This window comes from Calypte anna, chromosome 2 (genome assembly GCF_003957555.1).
Source record: "Calypte anna isolate BGI_N300 chromosome 2, bCalAnn1_v1.p, whole genome shotgun sequence".
Taxonomy (NCBI): domain Eukaryota; kingdom Metazoa; phylum Chordata; class Aves; order Apodiformes; family Trochilidae; genus Calypte; species Calypte anna.
In genome coordinates, this window is record NC_044245.1 from 119325907 (window position 1) to 119331906 (window position 6000).

A 6000-nucleotide genomic window follows, 5' to 3' on the forward strand; every position below is an offset into this window, starting at 1 on the left:
TATCTTTAACTCTGCTCAAGTCCCTAATGTAGCTCTTCAGCTGGGCCAAAATAAAATACCTATCAATTCTTTTTCTGTGTGTGAATTAATCTTAGTAAAGGGGAGGAGACCCTGCTGAGTTCATTATATTGAATACTATAATACGCTTTTCTCTAAAACTCTATTACATTTACTGAGAATAAAGCAACTTTTATTCTTTCATACATATATTAGCTTAATGAGCCATTAAAATGTCTAGTATTTAAAGCATACCATGAGGGCATCTATGGTTTAAGCTTCAGAAATCACCCAAGCATCTTGCAAGTGTTAATAGAACTCTCAACAGGAGTAATCTAGCCTTTCATTTATTTTTTAATTCCACCTTCATTTAATGCTATAAAATGCAATTATTTACAAAGAAAGCAGGCAAAACCTGGAATATTGTACGGAGTAATCTAAGTTAGGAAAGGCAGAATGGGAACATATATGTGGGATAATACCCTGCTGCTGATCAGGTCCCAGGAAAGTCCATATATTTTCTTTCACACGTTCTCTAGTTAATTATTCAGAAACTTCCTTTTCTGATGATCAGAGTTCCACAATGAATCTGCCCTCTTGGAAGCAGCAGTATCCATCCACAAAGGGGCCAAGTGCTTTTTCAGTGACCTCCAGACCTTCCAAAAAGGCTCTCATACAGAAATATTGGATTTGGAGCTCCCCGTGGGAATACCCCAGCAATCTGTGTGACCTGGAGACACGTGAGCCATTGGATCAGCTTTACCACATTTGTCTGCAAAGCCCAAAACATTTGAAACCACAGCACATGCATACCCAGAGAATCAAGGACAGGCAGAAAATGTTTACAGAGCTGTAGCTATTTTATACTGCAGACCAACCTCACCCATCGTATTTTTCTCCTCTCAGAAATTTACTGCACCTAATTGCTTCTGCATGATTGGTTCAGGAACCCAATACCCATAAACCTATGAAATGTCTACATGGCATTATCCTTACATAATATTGGCACACTCATAAACAAAATCCTTCACTGAATAGAAAGTTTCTGTCAATAAATTCTAGACAGATATTCCAGGGCTACCCAGTCCCCTGAGCTGGAAGACAGGGATGAGGAGCAGAATGAAGCCCCAGCAATCCAAGAGGAGATGGTTAATGACCTGCTGCACCACTTAGACATACACAAGTCCATGGTGGGATAATCCCAAGGGTACTGAGGGATGTGGCAGAAGTACTCACCAAATCACTTTACATCATCTACCAGAAGGCCTGGCTAACCAGGGATGTCACAGTAGACTGGATACTAGCTAATGTGACCCTCATCTACAAGAAGGGACAGAAGGAGGATCCAAGGAACTACAGGACTACTAGTCTGATCTCAGCACCAAAGAAGGTTACGGAGCAGATCATCTTGAGTCCCATTATGCAGCACAGATCTGGCCCAGTCAGCACAGGTTCACTAAAGGCAGGTCATGTTTGATGAACCAAATCTCTTTCTGTGACAAGGTGACCTGATTACTGGACGAAGGAATGGCTGTGGACACTGTTTACATGAATTTCAGTGAAGCCTTCAACACTTTTTTCCACAGAATTCTCCTAGAGAAACTGGTTACATGTGGCTTAGACCAGTGCACTCTTCACTGGGTAAAAAAAGGGCCCTTGGTCAGGCCCAAAGAGTTGTGATAAATGGAGTTAAATCCAGCTGGTGATCAGACCCCAGGCTCAGTTCTCCAAGGCTCAGTATTGGGGCCAGTTCTGTTTAATGTCTTTATCTGGATGAGGATATCAAGTGCTTCCTTGGTAATTTTGCAGACACCAAGTTGTGCGGGATTGTGGATCTGCTTGAGGGACGTGGACAGGCTGGATCAATGAGCCAAGGCAAATTGTATGAGATTCCAAAAGGCCAAGTGCCAGGTCCTGCAATTCAGTCACAGCAACCCCAAACAACACTACAGGCTCCGGGGAAGTGTGGCTGGAAAGCTGCCTGGTGGAAAATGTCCTGGGGATGTCAGTCAATAGCTGTCTGAACATGAGCCAGCAGTATGCCCAGGTGGCCAAGAAGGCCAACAGCATCCTGGCCTGTATGAGGAATAGTGTGGCCAGCAGGACTAGGGATGGGATTGTCCCCCTGTTCTCAGCACTGAGGCTGTGTATCAAACACTATGTTCTGTTCTTGGGCCCCTCACTATATTGAGATGCAGGAGCAAGTACAGAAAAGGGCAACAAACCTGGTGAAGGGTCTGGAGAACAAGTCTTATGAGGAATGCCTGTGGGAAACTGGGTTATCCAGACAGGAGAAAAGAAGGCTGAGGGGAGACCTTATTGCTCTCTCCAGCTACTTGAAAGGAGGTTGTAGCAAGGTTGGGGGCGGTCTCTCCTCCCTAGTAACAAGGAATAGAGCATGACGAAATGGCCTCAAGTTGTGCCTAGGTAGGTTTAGACTGGATATTAGAAGAAACTTCTTCACTAAAAGGGTTATCAAACACTGGAAGAGGTGCCCAGGGAGGTGCTTGAGTCACCATCCTTGGAGGAGTTCAAAAGATGTGTTGATGTGGTGCTTAGGAATATGGTTTAGCACTGGACTTGGCAGAGTTAGGTTAATGGTTGGACTTGATGATCTTAAAGGTCTTTTCTGAACAGAATGATACTGTGATTCTGTGATTTTCCAAGATCTGCTATTTTTTTACAGTATTCTACCAGAAGTCTGGTCTGATCCTTTATTTCTATATATGAAAAATAAGTTCTGTAATATTCTTTTAACAGAACATTCAACGCTCTATTCCTTTGATTTTTCCATTATTCTACATTGCATGACTATTACCATTGAACTAATTTAATAGGGTATATTACAGTAGAGCAGCATTTCAGTTGATTAAATGTGCATCAAGAGTATTAAACCATCTCTTTCATCTTTGTTCCAAAGTAAATGCATATAATACTACATAACCACTATTATAACAAAATGTATATTTCATGCTTTTGAGGATTTTAAAATATCTCATTCTAAAGTATACTGGTTTAATTGCTCTCAGGGCTCAGCACTGCTAGTAAGATAAAAAAGGACCTCTGCTTTAGCACTCAGGAGAAATTACAGTTTGTGTGCCAAGAAGCAGCTTTGTCATGCAACAAAAGACACCTGTGAGTACACACCTGAAAAAGCTCAGCAGCTTTAAAAGTGTGCCTTTTAGACAGAAAAGACAGCTAACAGCATAAGCTTGACTAACACCACAAAAATTCCTGTACATTAAAAGGACCTTGGAGTTTTCCATGCATTACTTTTTTTGGGTTTTTTTTCTCATTAGTTCACTGATAAATAGGATTTAATAGGATCCTCGATTCTGGTTGAGGCAGGATTAAAATATTGGAAGAGCAATTCATGCAGAGATCTAAAAGAAATGCCCACAGAGAAAGAAAACAATTTTGTATTATTTGTGGAAAAAACAAGGAAGAATGTTTTGGGGGGAACTCTAAAACTTATGAAGTGCTAGATTGTTTTCCAGAGTGCTACATTTGGAGTAGCAATGTAATATACAGACTAGGGAGGCACAGAAAAATAAGAAATGACACTTGATTTCAGTGTATTTTCCAATAAGTAAATACATAATTTAAAAAAAAAAAGTACTTAATCTAAAACTGTTGCAGTTTATCAGTTTTGACCAGCCTGCCGTGCCAGCTCAAGAACCTCTCTGCACTCTGGCAGGGAATTCTGTCAGCCCCATTTAAAATATAGTTTAGGCTACCCATGTTCTGTATCCTATATCATTTCTTTCCCCAGATTTGTTTCCTTATAAAATCTAGAAAATAATGGGGGAAATGCATTTATGCAATGTTAATAGTTAACACTCAGATTATAGATTAAGTAAAAGATGTATTGTCCAAAGGAGGGCAACCAGGCTGGTGAAGGGACTTAAGCAAATATCCTATGAAGAGAGGCTGAGGGAGCTGGGGCTGTTCAGCCTGGAAAAGAGGAGGCTCCGAGGAGACCTCATCACTCTCTACAACTCCCTGAAAGGAGGGTGTAGCCAGGGGGGGGTTGGGCTCTTTTCCCAGGCAACTCTCAGCAAGACAAGAGGGCACAGTCTCAAGTTGTGCCAGGGGAGGTTTAGGTTGGATATTAGAAAGAATTTCTTTACCGAGAGGGTGATCAAGCATTGGAATGGGCTGCCCAGGGAAGTAGTGTATTCTCCATCCCTGGAGATATTTAAAAAGAGACTGGATGTGGCACTCAGTGCCATGGTCTGGTAACTGCAGTGGTAGTGGATCAAGGGTTGGACTTGATGATCTCTGAGGTCCCTTCCAACCCAGCCAATTCTATGATTCTATGATTCTATTCTGTGTAGGCACATGCACACAGTGCTGTGTAGGCACTGTGTATACAGAGCACATGTACACACCACATCTATGCATACAGATACAGCTGGCCACACAGATCACAGAGAAACATTCAGAAAACTGACACAAACATTGATGCCAGAGCCAACAGCCACCTCTTGCTCCCTTCTCTTCCTGAGGAGGAAGGAAGTCTACTGGGCTCAGACACAACCACATAGAGCCCTCGCCCGGGAACAAGATAAAAATTTAGTACGAAGATAGGACAGATCAGGCACAGATAAACAAGCCAACCAGAAAGCTATTTTCATGAAAGCTTTGCCCCTCAATTTTCTGACACTTATCTGTCCTCCGCATCACCAAATTCCTCCCTTCTCCTTTTTGTTCCTCCCCTAGCATGCCCTACAGTTCTTGTGGGATTCAAAAATGCTCTCCTGCATGTCACCATGTGTCCCACCCCTTGGCAGCACTTGAAAGGTGATTCAGTGAGATGCTCCAAATGACCCATGGTAATGGGTTCCATGCCTGGACATGGGTGGCTGAGATTCTTCTCCTGGGGCAGCACAGGGAAGGGTCTAGATATTGTGTCTTCATTCCTGGGAGTCTGTGGTTTGGGTTCCTGCCTGCACTGGTGTCTTGTACTTCTCTGGGTTTGTGGAGGTGGGACTGTGATGAGTTTGGGAGTATCCAGGACGGGATTATTTGGGCTCTCCCTCCCCCCTTACTGTCTCTTGGTGGTTGAGGTTTTCTGACAAACTGTGACATTTAGCTTAACACAGAGTACCTGAAAACAGAGGGGTACAGGCTGCAGTAGGACTCTGAAAATGACATTAAAGTTGTATTTTCTTATCTGAGAAGTTAATTGCATTAGAACTGTGTTCACACATTTTTTTTTCAGTTTTAAAGTACAACCTGGTTTTCAAAACAGTGTCCACTGATGCTGCCCACAAGGCAGGCAGAAATGTTGCAGGACTGTTTTAAGGGGCACAGGTATCTTGGGACTTCCAGGTCTTAAGGGTGGAGAGAATCTAGATGCAAAAATCCACCTATAAATAAGGAAAATCAGAAAGAACACCCAAGTGTGTGCATCACAGAACGTTCTCCCTCCTTCCTCCAGCAGCCTTCGCTTTCCAGAATCCACATGAAGAAATACTTTCGGGAAGCCCTGCATATCACACATGCAGAAAACACCGGTGTTTTGCCGTTTAGCCCCTCAGGACCCACGGGACGTAGCAGCTTTCATGGCCACCTGCTGCAAGCTTTCATGGGCACTCCTTTAATGGCTGAACCCCTGACACCCAAAGCCCTCAGGATTCACACGGCTACACCACAGCTCCTCGGGGGAAAGCTCTCAAATCACGAGTGGGCCGCTGGGGCACAGCTCAGACCTCCCAGCACACTCCTGCTCAGGGTACAGGGCTCTGCCACCGCATTACGTCACGCACTCCCTTCAACCCGCAGCACAGCCCCGCCCGACAACGAAGCCCCCACCGCTCAACAGCCCTGCGTGACGTCACCGGTGAGCGAGGCTCCCAGCGGCGCGGTGACGTCACCCGGGCCCAGAGGAGAAGGGCGCGCTGATTGGCTGCCGCTGCTGCAGGAGGGGCGGGGCAGCGGGAGCTCGAGCCGGGCCGTTGGCGGGGGCGGAGCCGGCGGCTGTTGGCGCGCGGGTTGAAG